Here is a 17,614-nt window from a genome sequence, read left to right as displayed (position 1 = left end):
AACCACAGACCATCAGTCAGGCCATTATTTAATAATGCTTCCCAAATGTGTGAAGTACTTAGTTTTAGAATAACAAGGAAGAGGGAATGGCCTCTAAATGAGGATTTGAATTTCATTGTGAGGGATCATGAGTTCTGGTGGAATCTTACCTACCCTGGAAAGATTCTGTGACACATTGGCTATACTTTTTAGTTGCCAGAGAGGGTTCTGGAAGGGGAGAGCCAGGGAGGAGTCACTGGTAATTTGAGGCAGGTTGCAGTGGATAGGGTGCTGGACCTGGAGCCAGGAAGACCAGTGTTAAACTTCTGCCCCAAATACTTACTAGTTGTGTGACCCCAAGCAAGTCACTTAAACTTCTGCCTCAGTGTCTTTATCTGTAAAATGGTAATAATAATAGCGCTTACCTTCCAAGGTGGTTATGAGGATCAAATGAAATAATAATTGTAAAGCACTTTGCAAACTTTATAACACTATGCAAATAATATTATTTGGCAATAATTAGCATTATGGAGCAACAATAATACGATATATAAAAAAGAACACTAGCAAGACTTTTTAAAAAAAAGAGTATATGTAAGAGAAGCAATGTAGCGTAATGAATAGCAAACTGTCCTCAGAGTCAGGAGATCCTGTATTCAAGGTGAATCTCTGACACCTTACTGCTATGTGACCCTAGCCAAGTCATTTAACTGCTAAGTGCCCTCAATTAACTACCTCTGTATTGTCTATATATAAGTTCTAGGGAACTTGCTGATTCTAATATGCCTAGGCCGAGAGTTGCCTTACTAGAAGTTGCCTATATCAGTGGAACCAAAGGCCTACTGAAACCCAGACTATATGACACTCCTTGACCCAGAGATCCCATATACTATACATATACTAGTAAAGAAGTCAAAGACAGAAAGATTCCATAGACACCAAAGGATTCAAATTAGCATTTTCTTTATAGTAGCAAAGAATTAGAAACAAAGTAGAAATCTATCAGCTGGGGCTAGATGGTTAAATACATTGTAGCATAGGAATGTATTGAAAGAAAGGATTGGACAACATAAGAGGGTCACACAATGAGTTTTCTCATTGTTTTGAAGAATTCATTTGAATGAAGAATTCAGAGAAGCATGGGAAGACATATGAACTGATGCTAAGAGAAGTGAGGAGAAATAGGAAAAACAGTATATGGAGTCACTACAACAATGTAAATAGAAAAAAAAATCAATAAGAGAAACTGAAGGTTGTATTGTTATAATGACCAAAACTTACGCCAAAGAAGGGATGAATAAACTCACTTCCCTCCTTTCTTAGCATGGGTGTGAAACATTGTATATATGTCTGTCTCAGTTGATCTGTTGGTTAATTTTGTGAACACATTTCTTTCCTCTCTTTTTTTATTCTTTGTTCCAAGGTATGGCTCTCTGGATAGGGGAAGGGAAGTGCTATACTTGGAAATGAAGGAGATATCAAAATAAAATAAATCAATACACATTTTAATAAATACATGGCATAGGGGGCAGCTAGGTAGTACAGTAGATAAAGCATCGGCTCTGGATTCAGGAGGACCTAAGTTCAAATTCAGACTCAGACACTTGACACTTTCTAGCTGTGTGACCCTGGGTAAGTCATTTAACCTTCATTGCCCCACCCCCCCCAAATTAAAGTACATGGCATAGTGGGGGGAAAAATTCTGTAGTGAGAGGCAAGAGGCCTAGATTGAAATTGCAACTCTGCCACCAACCCATATAGGTAAGTCTCTTAGCTTCAGTTTTGTTCTTTATTAAATGAGATAGTCTCAAAGGACCCTTTTGGCTCCAACATTCAATATTCCATGAACCCTTCCAACTATGATATCATATGTTCTAAGGTCCCTTCTAGCTCTGACATTATATTTTCTAAATCCTCTGTCCACTCCGACATTATATGTTCTAAGGTCCCTTTCAGTTCTGACATTCTATGCTTTAAGCCCCACCTAGCTCTGATATTCCATCATGATGGGATAGCCAAATGTCCCATCACTTTGGATGGGAAAAGGCTTTGATAGAGGCATAGCTGATCGAACAAAGTCATAAGGTTATTTCCTCTGTTCCACTCAAGCAACTGGCAAGGCCTCATGTCAACAAGTAGCATCTGGAACCGATTCGAGCTCTTCCCTAGAACTCGTTCTTAACCTGGGCCCAATAGCCATGTGCCTCCTGTGGAATACAGCTAGGGAGCACGCCCAAGGTAGAAGGCCTGCGTAAGGAGAGAGCACCCGCCTCTTCCAGCATGCCAAGGAAACCACTAAGAAATTGCTGTTTTCCTTCTCACCCAGCCCCGGCCAGCCTTGTTGACTCACTGGTAGCTACAGGAGGCCTGGCTAAAAGGAGGTCATTGTGATTGCTGTTTGATTCCTGCCTGGTTACAAAAGGGTCCATTCATACAGACCAATTTGAAGGGAGGGAAAGGGATATCAGCTACACTAAATGGATCTGCGCACATCAGCTACAATTCAGAAAGCCAGGCAACTTGGGCCCAGTCAATGCACGGAATGAGTTTTGGTTTTTTTAAGCAAAATCTTTTATTTTGTTTCAAAACAAGAGAATTCTTTCCAGTGACTGGAGATTTCAGGACCAAAAAGATTTTTTTTTTTTCAGAGAAGAATTATCTCTTGATCTTGGGAGATGAAGAAAGAGAAAGAATCCCTTCTCTCCATAGATGAGTGTTCTAGTCTTCACTGGACCAAAAGTTACTACTGTTCATTTCTACTCCTCTCATCCCAAATGGCAAAGAAATCTCTCATTTCAGAGACCTAGGAGGCAGAATGAACAAGAAAGGGCCTCTTTGCCCTAAGCTCCACTTAACTGCTAGCCTCTCCCCAGAATGACTAGGCCTTATTTGTGTGTGGGAAGATCTGAAATGTAATTGCTTTGAGCAGAATATTGCTATGCTATATAATTAACATCGAGGGGCTGCCAGTTTCAAAATGTTAAGTGATTTCATGTGCATTTGGGTCATTACGTGTATCTCTGCTTGTTCCAATGTGCTCCTTTTCTTCCCCCCTCGTACAAAATGGTTCCCAGACCAAAATGAAGTTGATGGGGAGGCCTCCCAGAAAACCACAACTGCAGCCCCCATGGATTTCCATAGAACCCCACATTCAGGTTAAACTTAAGATGGCCTCTAGCTTGAATAGGTGGGTAGTTTCATGAAAGAAAGTACTTTTTTAAATAACTCAGGACAGAGAAGGATAGAAGGCTCTGAGAACATTTGACACCTTCCAAACCCAGAAGGACAGCTTCAGGACCAAATTTTCATACGGTGGTAAAACATTCCACCCATTCCATGAGTCCAAGGTAGTGAGGTGCTATGGGAAGAATGTTGGGTCTAGAGCCAGAAGGTCAGTTCCGTCATTTTTCAGTCATGTCTGACTCTTCATGACCCCATTTGGGGCTTTCTTGGCAAAAGATACTGGAGAGGTTTGCCATTTCCTTCTTCAGTTCATTTTACAGATGAAGAAACTGAGGCAAACAGGGTTAAGTGACTTGACTGGGGTCACACAGCTAGGAAATGTCTGAGGCTGGTTTTGAACCCAGGTCTTCTTGACTCTAGGCCTGGTACTTTATTCACTGAACTACCTAGCTGCCCAGAAGAGCGGGCTTCAAAGAGCCAGAAGACTGGGGTTCAAATATTAGCTTTTCCATCTTATCATGTGTGTGACTTGAAGTAAACCACTTGTCTTTGCCCTAGCTCCTTCAATTATAAAATGAGGGGTTTGACTAGATAACTTCTGAGGCTCTACCACAAGCAGCTTAATCCCCCCCCCCAACCCCATGATAATTAAAACGAATATTTTATTCTAAGGAGGCAGGAATGACCTTAATTTTTCTTTAAAGGTTAAATAAGAAGAAACAAGGAAAAAGGGAGAGGTTTTGGGTACTACCCTCTTCCACTCAGTGTGGGACTTGAAGTTAGAAAGATCTATGTTCAAATCACTCTTTAGATACCTACTGTGTAACCCTGGGTAAATCACTTAGCCTTACCAAGCTTTAATGATCTCATCTGTCAAAGGTATATAATGATAGCACCTACTTCACAGGGCTGTTGTGAAGGTCAAATAAGATAATATATAATATGCCTTTAAAACATTAAAGTATCACAGAAATGTTCTCTATCACCACCACCACCACCACCCTCATCATCGTCACCATTCTGCCAAACTGAGCTTAGAATCATAGGATTGGAGAAAGAAGGTAACTTGGAGATCATTGACTCCATTCCTGTCCACTTAGCAGATAAGAAAACTAGGGCAGAGAAGGGAAAGGGTTTGTCTAAGGTCACAAAGGACTGGTGGGTCAGGGATGAGAACCCAGGTCCTTTGACTCTGGGACCAATGGTCATTCCCTGATGCCATCTAAGATGTGGATCACATTATTCCTCTCCATACACTCAGCTAAACCAACATTTTCTTGCTCCCTGTACATTCTCTCCAGCCTTCTTTCACACAACTCTCCTGGATTCTATGCTCCAGTGTAACTGAACCCCTTGTTCCTCTTCAGTGATGCTCCATCTCCTATCTTTACACTAATGGTCCTCACTCTTCAACCTGAGGTCTCTAAAGCACTCCCTCCTCACCTCTACCTCTCAGAATCTCTAGCATCCTTCAATGCTTAGCATGAGACCTATCTTCTATAAGAAGCTTTTCCTGATTTCACCTCCCCCTCACTCCCTCACCAGTTGTTAGCACCCTTCTCTTCCTCCCCAAACTTGTGTCTATTTTGTATACTACGTATATGCACATGTCTCCCCTGATGGAACTTAATTTCCTTGAGGGTGGGACTGTTTCAGAGCCTAGTAAAGTGCCTGACACATATTAGTGCTAGAAAAATTCTTGCTAATTGACTGATTATTCAATATAAGTCAATATAATACAATTTATCTTTATTAAGTTTCTACTATTTGCTAGGAACTGTACTAAACACTGGGGATACAAAAAGAAAGATAGTTCTTACCCTCAAGGAGCTTACAGTCTAGTAGGGGAAAACAACACACACACACACACAAGCTGAAAAGGGTAGGGGAGGGAGTATACCCAGGGCGGGGGCATGATGATGGTGGCATCAAAACCAAGTAATGCAGCTGATGGGAAATTAAGAGTTGGTCAAAATTCTGTGTCCTCTTTAAGGGAGGCTTTGGGAGGAGTCTTTTGCTCTGCCCTCCAACTCTCCAATCAGGGGAATTCCCAGCAACACACCCTATACTTATGAGTCATAGCTCACACTGTTTTCCATACCTTGGATACCTTCTCTCTTTTTGCCCATTAAATTCCTAACCTTCTTTTAAAGTCCAACTGAAATGCTCCTTCTTCCAGGAAGACTTTCCTGGCTCATTAACAATCTTCTCCCATGATGCTAATGGAACAACCCCCCTTTCCTCATAAGAAACATTTTTTCCCATAAACCTCATGTAGTGCTTCATTCTTCACCTCTCTAATGAAGGTATACAAGTATTTTTTTGTTGTTGTTAGAGTTTTCTGTGCTTGTGTCTTTCCCCCACAAGACAGTAAGCTCTATGAAGGAACTATGTTTTAGGTAACTTTTATATCTTCAGGTGCCTGTCACAGTCCTCTGTATGTAGTTTTGTTTTTGTATGAGACTTGTGGTATCATCTATAATCAGTAGGTGTTTAACAAATGTTTGTTAAATGAAGTAATGAATGACTGGAAGAAGAGGGGTGGCCCCTGATAGCGATATAAAGAATCTATATCAGGGCAGCTAGGTGGTTCAGTGGATAAAGCACTGACCCTGGATTCATGAGGACCCAAGTTCAAATCCAGCCCCAGACACTTGACACTTACTAGCTGTGTGACCCTGGGCAATTCACTTAGCCCTCATTGTCCTGCAAAAAAAGAAAAAATAAACAAAAATAAACAAGAATCTCTATCCCTACCAAATGAAATAATCTTCTCTATGTAAAATGGCTTGCAAACCTTAAAGCACTACATAAATGGTAGCTATTATTATTATCTTGTCATCATTATTATTACTCCAGTCCTGTTCCAAGCATGACCCCTTCCCCCAAATGTTTGTGGCTTTAGGGCTCTGCTTAAATACTAGAAATTCATGCCATGACTCTCCTGCTTCAAAACTCTGAACTCTGACTCTCTCTTTCTGAAATTTCCCCACACTTGGGCAGTGTCTTGGGCTCAGAGGTCTCTGAGGCAATCAGAAAGTGTCATGGGCCTTTTTACCTCAGTTTTCTGGAGTAAATCAAAGAACCTTCTCCTTGAGAAACTAAAATAAAAAACATAAAGAGATAAGTGGCACCTGATCGGGACGGAGCTAGCTCCAGCACTACCACCCTTCATTCCAGTCTCCCCCACCCCTCAGGGAGATAAGATTAAGTGTGGCTGCTGCCTTTGTGGCATAAGGAGGACAGAGATGGCTTGAGAAATCTGGAGCCACCTCTCACCCAACTTCCCCCAATCACCACCATTGGGGGATGGTCCTCCCCCAATAAAGGAACTTTCCACAGTCAGATGATCACCCCCATCAGTCCTCTATAAAAGAATTTCCCTGTCTCCTGCTCTAGGAGAAAGGTATCTCAGAGAGCCATGCCTCTATGCCATGCCTTCTCCCAATGAGAAGTCCAAGGATTTCTCTCTTGGTTTGTTTTCCCTAGTGCCTAAATAAACTATTATTTTATTCTAATTGGATTTGCATGCAATAGGGTATAATTCCTCTTTTTTGTGTGTGAGGCAATTGGGGTTAATGACTTGCCCAGGGTCACACAGCTAGTAAGTATCATGTGTCTGAGGCCCAATTTGAACTCAGGTCCTCCTGACTCCAGGGTCAGTGCTCTATCTACTGTGCCACCTAGCTGCCCCAGGAAGGTGTAATTCTTTAAAGAGGAATTCCTAAAAAACCCCTACCTCAAGCCCCCATCTATTTTCCCCATAACAGAAAGTAAGTCTCCCTTCTCAGATTATAGGCTGTCCTTCAGGAAACCTGTCTAGGTCCAAGGCAAGAGTGGGGCTACCTTCTCAAAGAAGGTCACAAACTTATTATGAGTGGGAGTCGCTAAAAGGAATATTAGACCCTTGTAATATTTAGGAGTAATATTTTATGTTTGTATATATGCACACAATATATTATGTGTTATATACATATATATCCTACATACTACATGATACATGCACACATATCTATATATCTGTCTATAGATATATCTATAGATTTATATCTATCTCTATATTATATGAATGATGTGTGTATACACATATACAAACACACAACACACATCAACTTCCCATCCTTCCTCCTTCCCATCTTGGTCATGGACAAAGAGCTACCTTTCACTGCAATTAGCAATGAAATGGAATGCAAATAGCCCCCAAGAATGCTATTTCATTTACTTGAGACATTTGTCATTGGGAACAGTAAAAAGAATCATGGAGTCTGGAACCCTAACTCAGTGTAACCTTGGGCAAATTATTTCCCACTCTCTGAGGCTTCATTTCCTGCTCTCTAAAATAAGGCAATTTTGGACTAAAAGATTTATACAGAGCCCCCTACTCTAACTCTAATATTTTCTGATCCAAGGTCCAAGGACCCTCCCAGCTCTGACATACTGTGTTCTAAGGTAGTTTCCAGTTTGACCTTTCTTGAGTTCTTTGATTCTCTTCTTTTGCACAGCTCTAATTAGGGTTGTGCTGTACATCACAATAGTCTACTTAAAATCTAACTACAGGTCCCAGCGTGAGCTAATTGATCACATTTGGCATAAGTGTGGAAACTAAAGAGGGGAATTACATAGGTATAAAATTGATTGCCCCAAAGGCAGAGGAAGAGAGAAGCCATTATCCAATCCAGATGCCTGAAATTTGGGAGGCCACAAGGTTCTAGCAGATTATGGACTTCCAAGGAGTCCCAGCATCTAATCCAGATGCTATATCCCTTGCTGGCCTTGTTAATGGTCTATCAAATGATCTGACATGGCCTGAAAAATTCAGTCCTGCATGGTTTGTGTCAACAATCAAAAGCAATCAACTGACTTCAAGCTTTCCTGCATCCATAGCTAGTTGGTACAAATGGTTCATTGAAGAAAATGTATGATTGAAAACAAAGATGGGCCAGTTAGTCATAAAGGATAACCAGTGGACAGATGTTATGCTTCACTGGTATCCTTGTAGTATCAAGAAAATTGATGAAGGCTCCCAATTCATTGGGCAGATCCTCTGTGCCAACTTATGGGAGGACATGGATGAGAAACCCACAGGGTAAAGGCTTTTATGACTGGATCGTAACATGAATCACTGGAGGGAATATCTACATTTATGAAATCTCAGGTCCATTGGTATATGAGCATTTTTGAATATTATTTAATTTCTATATCTACATTGATGAACTCTCAGGTCCATTGGTATATGAGCATTTAAAAATATTATTTAATTTCAATATTTACATTTCTGTAGATCTGGGATTCATGAGAAATATTAATGATCATCATAGTAATAAATAATAATTAGCATTTATATAGCACTTTAAGTTTTGCAAAGTACTTTACAATTATCTCATTTATATTCCTCATAACAGCCCTGAGGTAGGTAGATGATGCTGTTAACCCCATTTTACAGTTGAGGAAACTGAGGCAGGCATAGGTTAACCAGTTTGCTTAGCTTACACAACTAGTAAGTATCTGAGACTGCTTTGAACTCAGATTTTCCTGATTCTAAGTCCATTGCTCTATCCACCGCACCATTTAGCTGACTCTCCATAGCCATCAATGTGGATAATCCCCTCCACTGGTACAGACTACAAACCATTGATACCATCTCATTTAATGCAATCTTTTAAAACCACATTTTCTCATAAATATCCCAAAGAGGAGTTATGTTGAAAGACTGTGTTGGTTCTAACATTTTGTGGGCCATAATGCAGCACTTTTGTGGCAGTAGAAGGCATGGAATAAGGCAACAAACATTTATTAAGCACCCATTATGTGCCAGCAGGCCATCTACTAAACACTTTATAAATATTAGTTTTCTGTATTTCATAAGAAGGTGTTATTATCATCCTTATTTTACAGTTGAGGAAACTGAGGCAGATACCAGTTAAGTGACTAGCCCAGGGTCACACAGCTATTAAATGTCTGGGGCTGAATTTGAACTCAGGTCTTCCTGAGTCCAGACCCAGCACTTTGTTCCTCTCTTTTCCTTCACTTTGGGATAAAACTGGCCTACCTCCTGTTCTGTTCATGCATAGAATCATTTTCCCTGTAGATGGCTTTACTATCACTCCTTATGCACAAGTTAACAGTAATACACTGTAGTATGTAGTATCTGGGTCCAGTGGCATTATATATATATATATATATATGTATATATACATATAGGCATATATATGTATGTAACTGTGTATATATGTATATGTGTGTATGTGTATATGTGTGTGTGTGTGTGTGTGTGTGTGTGTGTGTATATGCCACTGGACCAAGATGACTCTGGAGGAGAGAGTGAGGTTGGTGACCTCACACAGCCCTCCCTCACTTAAATCCAATTCACAGCAAGTGAATGGTCCCCTTTGAGAACGAAGGACAGACAACAACAACTGTCCCTGTGAATCGACTCAATCCAAAGTCATAGGACTTTTCAGAAGAGTCTTCCGTGGAAACTCTTAAATAATTCACATTTCAATAGTGCTTTATGGTTTACAGAATCCTATCTTCACAACAGCCCTGGGAGGTAAGCAATTCAAGTCTTACTGTCCTTCTTTTGGGAATGAAGAAACCCAGAGAAATTAAGCTATTTGCTTGGTTTAATCAGCTATGAAAGTGAGAACAGTAACAGTTTCTTGATTTTAAAGCTAGTTTGATTTCCATTATACTATGCTGCCTCCAATGGAGCCCTCTGATAAAAGAGGCAACTATTTCTTTTCAGCTCTGAATATTATAGTTGATTACTCTATATGCAGGGGGACTCCCCTCTACTGTCTGTTTTTTTGCAAATCTTTTTCCATAACAAATGATTCTTGGAAAACAACCTAGCAGGGTGACTACCATCATCATTAGAATCTAGTAACTAGACTTAAAAAAGTTCAGTGTTTAAACTAATGCCTTTTGGGACTAGTTATTTCAGTAAAACAATATCTTTTTAAAAATCACAAAATCTCAAGAGTTGGCAGTGACCTTTGAACATGGGATGTCAGAGTTGTCAGGGATCTTGGAACATAGAATGTTAGGGTTGGAAGATATTAGAATATCAGAGTTGGAAGGAACTTTAGAACATAATATTAAAACTGGGAGAGGTCTTAAAATAAAGAATGTCAAAGATGGAAGGAAACAGAGAGATCATTTAATCCAGTCCTCTGACTTTACAGACAGGTAACTGAAGCTCTGATTTCTCCAATGACATAGAATTAGGCAGTAGCCAAAGTGGGTTCTAAACAAAAGTCTCCTGCCTCCTACTAGTTCAAGGTTCTTTTCAAGAGCAGTTCACTCATCCCCTTTCACAGATACTCAAGGCTTTTGCCAAGTCCACCGTTTCTGGAATATGTTCTCAAAGTGCTTAAACTTAAATTATCACATGCCTATGGTTATTTTTGTGCTGCAATAGTATTTGTTATCACTGATTCTGATTCTGTAATAACATCTCCCTCCAAAGAGGAACCTGCTTTACAAAGAGTTGCCATTGTGATCATCTAAGAAGACCCGTCAAAGAATAAGAATTTATTTATTAGCAGTTTGGTCTCTGGCAATGTGGAGATGATTAAAAATCATTGGGCAGCAAGGTGGTGCAGTGGATAAAACACTAGCCTTGGATTCAGGAGGACCTGAGTTCAAATGAGGCCTCAGACACTTGATACTTACTAGCTGTGTGACCCTGGGCAACTCACTTAACTTTCACTGCCCTGCAAGAAAAAATAATAATCTATGAACAGAGATGGAACTGTGGTATATGAAAGGAATCCTATATTTATGGATAGAAGATACGAGTTCAAATCTTTGCTTCATAACTTAGAATTTGTTTGACCTTGGTTAAGTTACTTTGTTTCTTTAGGCCTCAATTTCCTTTTTGATAAAACAATGGAGGGTATCAAATGAGATAATCTCCAAGGTCTCTTCTAGTTCTATGATTTTACCAGTGGGAACAAATGCCAGATGTTGGCATTGCTGCTATATGTAGTAACTTAAATTTATAAACGGCTTTAAAGAATAGAATCCACATTTTAAAAATCATTGATATTTTTTGTATTTACATCACCCTCTATTCAATATACCTTTCCTCCTTTTCTATTCCAAGAGCCATCTTCCATAACAGAAGAAAGGAGAGGGGAAAGTATTTCAGCAAACTAACCAAAATTAAAACCCACACGATTCTCTTAGTATATGCAATGTTCCATAACCACATAGAGTACCCCCTACCCCTCTACCAAAAAGTCAAGGAGGGATATTTTCTTCTCAGCACTCTATGGCCAAGATGGGTCATTATAATTACACAACACATCCAGTTTCATGTTTTTGTTCTTCCCATTAATAATGTTGGAGTCACACAGTATTGCCTTGCTTGGTTCAGCTAATTTCACTCAGTATCAATTCTTATATCCTCCCATATTGCTCTGAATTTATGTTTCTCCTTGCTCATAACACAATATTCCATGACATTCACGTACTACAATGTGTTTAGCCACTGGCCAATCAAGGGGCATCTACTTTGTTACCAGAAAAAATGCTGCTATAGATATTTTAGTGCATATGGGACCTTTCTGTCTTTGACCTTGTTGGAGTATATGTATAGAGTGGGATCAAGTGGGTTAGAGGGTATGAATATTATTAATCACTTTTTAAAAACATAATTGAGAATTACTTTCCAGAATGGTTGGATCATTTCATAGCTTTACCAACAATGTCTTAGTGTAGCTGACCTTCCACAGCACCTTTAGCACCCATTATTACTATCTTTATCAATATCCAGCATGAGGGGATTCCTCAGAGAGCTTTAGATTTGTGGGTTTCTTAATTTTAGTGTTTCAGGTCAATCTTCTACACAGTTGTTTAAGGGTTTGACTTTCTTTTGAGAGCTATTTGTTTATATCTTTTGGCTACTTACGCATTGGAGAATCATGCATGGTCTTCTATATTTGTTTGTTTCTCTGCCCGGATTATTCAACATTCTTACAAGTGAGGTATCATACATTATTACCATGACTACAGACACTATGACTGTCTGTATAAGCTGGATGCCTGTTTTCCTATCACATAGATCATATCCTGGCAGCTAGGTGGCACAGTGGATAGAGTGATGGTCCTGGTGTCAGGAAGACTCTTCATGAGTTCAAATCTGGCCTCAGACACTTCATAGCTGTATGACCCTGGGCAAGTCACTGAAACCTGTTTGTCTCAATTTCCCATCTATAAAATTAGCTAGTGAATGAAATGGCAAACCATTCCAGTATCTTTGCTGAGAAAACCCCAAATGGGGACTCAGAGAGTCAGAAAAGACTGAAAAAAATGACTCAACACAACAGATCAGCTTAAACTTGTGCTCTTCACAACATGAATGACAAGTTCCAAGGATAAATTAAGAACTCTTGGACTTAAGGGGCAACTTTGCTTTACCCCTGCACAAATGTACATAGTCAGTGAAAAGTCATGCTTGGAATGGATAGAAGTCTTGTTACCCAGATGCAACCTCTGAATAACATTATTACCCTAATTGTGCAAAGATTCTCCATGTATCAGGAATTTTACAGAGATATTCTAAGCAAAGATTCCACCCTACTCCCAATCCCCAGCATCTCTTCTTAATCTAATTGTATTGATTTTGTTCCCAAAAAAGAACCATTTTTCAATTTAATGTAATTAAAACAATCCATTTTAGATTTTGTGATTATCTCTATCCCTTGTTTGGTTAAGAACTCTCCTTTTAGCTATAGTTGTGAATGGTACTTGATCTGATTCTCTTCTCCTATTTTTTTTTTGGGTGGGGCAATGAGGGTTAAGTGACTTGCCCAATGTCACACAGCTAGTGTCAAGTGTCTGAGACCAGATTTGAACTCAGGTCCTTCTGAATCCATGGCTGGTACTTTATCCACTGTGCCATCTAGCTGCCCCCTCTTCTCATCATTTTTTTGGTTTTTTGTTTTGTATGGATATTTGGAATCTTATAATTTTTAATAGTGTGAACTTTTATATTCAAGTAAAATATTCATTTTGAGGTCATGCGATATATAGGAAAAGATGTCTGCTTACCTGTTTTCTTTGTATTTCTTGTCCAATAGGAATTCCTTCCCAAAAGTGATTTATGTTATAGGATTTATTAAATACTGGGTTATTGAGTATGATTGTCTCTGATTTTTTTTTATCAAATCTGATCCAAGATCTCCTATGTTATTTTTAACTAGTACCAAATAATTTTAATGATGATCAATCTAAAGTATAATTTAGATTTGAAAGTACTATTTTAGTTTCTATTTATTTCATCATTTTCTTTAGCTTTGTTTCTTCCACATGAACATTACCTAGCCCTATGAAGCATCTCCTACATTATTTGATTGCTATAGCACTAAATATATAAATTAATTTAGGTAGTATCTGTAATCATAGTACTATTTTTTATTATTTTAGCATGGCTCCATCATGAACAATGCATTTCCCTCCTGTTATTTAAATTGTTTTCAGTTCTTTTTAAGGAGCACTCTTTAGAGTGTTTTGTGATTGTTTTTGATCAAAGTCCTGTGCATTCTTTGGTCAACTGACTCTCAGACATTTTATACAATTTATAGTTATTTTGAATAGGGTCTTTCTATCATTTCCCCTGAGATTTTGTTATTGCTATGTAGAAATGTTATTGAATTTGATGGATTTATTTATTTATAATGGTTTTTTGAAGCTATTAATTTCCTCAGTTTCTTTGCTAATTTTCTTGGGTTTTCTCAGTAAACCATAATGTTGTCAGCATATAAGGATATTTTTTTTCCTCCTCTTTACCCCTTTATGCCTTTAATTTCTTTCTTTTGTCTTATTACTCTTGCTAGTATTTCTGAAACTATGCCAAATCTGGACTCAGACACTTATTAGCTTTGTTATCCTGGGTGAGTCACTTAGCCCTGTTTGCCTCATTTTTCTCATCTGTAAAATGAGCTGGAGAAGGAATTGGCAGGGGGAAGCTAGGTGGAGCAGTAGATAAAGCACTGGCCCTGGATTCAGCAGGACCTGAGTTCAAATCTGATCTCAGACACTTGACACTTACTAGCTGTGTGACCCTGGGCAAGTCACTCAACCTTCATTGCCTTGCAAAAAAGAAGAAGAAGGAAATGGCAATCCACTTCATTATCTTTGCCAAGAGAACTCCAAATGGTACCACAAAGAGTTGAACACAACCAAAACAGCACAACAACAACAACAACAACAACAACAACATAGTAGGGAAAGAAGGCATCCTTGCTTTACATCCATAGTTATTGGAAAAGCTTTTAGTGTTTCCTCATTTCAAATAATGCTAGCTTTTGGCTTTAGAATAAATACTTCTATGCTGAACTGGATTTTATTCTGGGGAAAGATACAAAACTTACATATGACAAAGTTCCCAGCTTCAGAGAACATTTAGCTCGGAGTGGGAATGTGATGTAGACTATATCAACACAGACAAATATTATGATGTAATTAATAGAAGGACCAGTAAATTTAGAATCAGCAGACTTGGGCTCAAGTTCCTTGCTATTTATTAGCTCTATGAGCTTGAGTAAATCACTTCGCTCCTCTCAGACTCAGTTATTTATGTTTTTTAGGACTTTAAAAAATTTTGTTTTATTTTATTTTTTATTTTTGCATGGCTATGAGGGTTAAGTGACTTGCCCAGGGTCACACAGCTAGTAAGTGTCAAGTGTCTGAGACCGGATTTGAACTCAGGTCCTCCTGAATCTAGGGCCGGAGCTTTAACCACTGTGCCACCTAGCTGCCCCCTAGACTCAGTTATTTCATCTGTAAAATGAAGGGGTCATACTACATCACTGAATCTTAAGCTTATCCTTTCTTAATGTCAAAAACTTTTTGCTGGGGCCTTCCCTGTGGGATAATAGTAAGAAGAACTGACACATGCACATACTACACCTTAAGATTTACAAAATATTTTACAAATATTATCTCATTTAATGCTCACAACAACCTTGTGAAGTAGATGCTATTATTATTCCTATTTTCCCAATGAGGAAACAGAAGCTTGGAGGGGTGAGAGACCTGACTGGGCTTGCATAGTTAATATCTGATGTGGGATGTGGACCTAGGTCTGATTTACTCTACCATGTTGTCAGGCATTTTTTCTCATATGCCAAGGGGATCAGGAAAGGATTAGTATTTCCTCCCAGACAGAGGCATGACATATGATAGTGGCTGCCCTGTTATTATTATCCATGAATAATATAAAATACCCTACAAAAAGCTACCATGAATTCATTTAACACATTAAATTAAAATTGTATTTAAACACAAAATCACAATAACATTATTTAATCACAATATAGTCAAAGTATCTATATTCATTTGAAAAAAACAGTAATAAATATATGAGCAAGACATTTTATTTATTTACTGTGCAGAAAATATATTTGTATAACATCTGGGGATACCTGCCCATCGTTGCATATAGATTTTCCCTAAACAAGCTATCTCAGGTTCAAGACACAGTATGGGTCCCCCATCCGTTCAAAAACCACAGTTCCCAAACCTTTGCCAATGTTTCTTTTTATTAGTCAGCCAAAAGACACAATTCAAAGCAAAACCATTTAACAAAATTGCTTGGTAAGAATAATCTCAATAGAACATTTTTTTTTTCCATAAACCTGTGATTACCCTCCCTCTGCCCCCACAAATGCAGAAAACATCTTTGGGAAGGATGGACATTCCTAGGAATTAGAGGGACATTTGCATAGAGAACCCATGGAGCTGTGGTGCACACATCAAGGGGCAGCTCACACCTCTGACTCTGAATGATGCTGATGTCACACTGCCTCCCTTGGGCATGGCATGTAGTCTCTGTCTGGCATTGGTTCCCACTGGCCTCAAGTGGCATTTCCCATGAAAATGAAAGGGAACATACAATTTCAAGTGGAGTGAGACTGGCTTCCCACCTCAATCCTTTGTTGCAAATTCTTGACATTATTATTATTATTATTATTATTATTATTATTATTATTAGTTGGTTTTGGTGAGGCAATTGGGGTTAAGTGACTTGCCCAGGGTCACACAGTTAGTAAGTTGTCAAGTGTCTGATGCTGGATTTGAACTCAGGTCCTCCTGACTCCAGGGCCAGTACTCTATTCACTGTGCCACCTAATTGCCCCCTTGACTCTATTATGTACAGAAAACTGACCACCAACCTCCCTGGCTTTGAGCTGCCTTATGTTTAAGGTTTCCTAGATCCCTTGCAATAATTACACAGCCCCACCCCCCCCAACCCCCAGTGGCCCACAGATTACCGGGTACCACTGTGTTAGTTGATCTCTAAGGTTCCTTTTAACTTGAAATCCTATGATTCTAATACATAAAACATTTTCCTAACTAGGTAGGTAGTGTCATTTTTTTATCCCCATTTTGCAGATAAGAAACTGAGGCAGAGTTTACTTAAGGTCACCTAGGTAGACTCAGCCCTTCTAGTTCCAAGTCCAGGATTCTTTCCTCTACCTCAGTACACTCACAAAGAAGCCACTTTTTTTTTCAGTCCACATGTTATGGAGGCACTCAGTGACGTCAAAAGTGCAAAGGATTTGGCCACTGTTTCTTTTCCTTAGAGCAAACTGAGCTGGGGCAGAAGTCAGCAAGCTTATTTTGGCAGGGAGAAATACCCAGAAAGACCAACCACAAAATACCCCAACTGCTCAGCACCACTGTGGCTAACGTCAGTCCCTTCTTGGCTCAGTCTCTCCCCTTTCTGTGTTGGAAGTGGCTATAGAGAGACATGTGACTGATTCCACTGGGGCTTTGATGGGAAAAGGAGACATCAAACCTGCCTCTCCTTTTCCTTCTTGCGAGCTAAAGAGAACCTTCTGCTTTCTCTCGCCTCTGTACTCACTCTGGGGATAATAGCCTCTTAGAAAACATACAGACTTTTCTACCGCTCCCTTTAAACCCCACTTAAGATAATAGTTCTTGGAAAAAGACTTTCTCCTTTCTAAGATCTACATGAGTACCTTGTTCCTAACCCCATCACCACATCATACCAAGCTCTTGAGGGACATCTCCAGTTGTCTTGATAATATATATATCGCCACTGAACCTAGATGTCTCTGGAGGAGAGAATGAGGCTGTTGACTTTGCATAGCCCTTCCTCACTTAAATCCAATCCATTGTAAGTCATGACATTGGTCATGATCCTCTTCAGGAATGAAGGACAAAAAACAACTAAGCTCTTAGCTCTAACATTTACCCAATGAACCAGTCCCTTGACTTCTACAAACTCCAGTTTTCTTACAGGGTTGTGCTTTGATAACCTTGAAACCACATACAAGGTAGAGTGGATAGAGAGCTGGCCTTGGAATTAGGAAGATCTGGGTTTGAATACTGCCTTGGACTTGGTTCTTAGTTGAGTATGATCTTGGACAAATCTCTAAGACTATGAGTCGTAGAGAAGGTATGGACATTGGTAGAGAAG

Source organism: Dromiciops gliroides, chromosome 2 (assembly GCF_019393635.1).
Source record: "Dromiciops gliroides isolate mDroGli1 chromosome 2, mDroGli1.pri, whole genome shotgun sequence".
NCBI lineage: Eukaryota > Metazoa > Chordata > Mammalia > Microbiotheria > Microbiotheriidae > Dromiciops > Dromiciops gliroides.
This window is presented reverse-complemented; position numbering follows the sequence as displayed.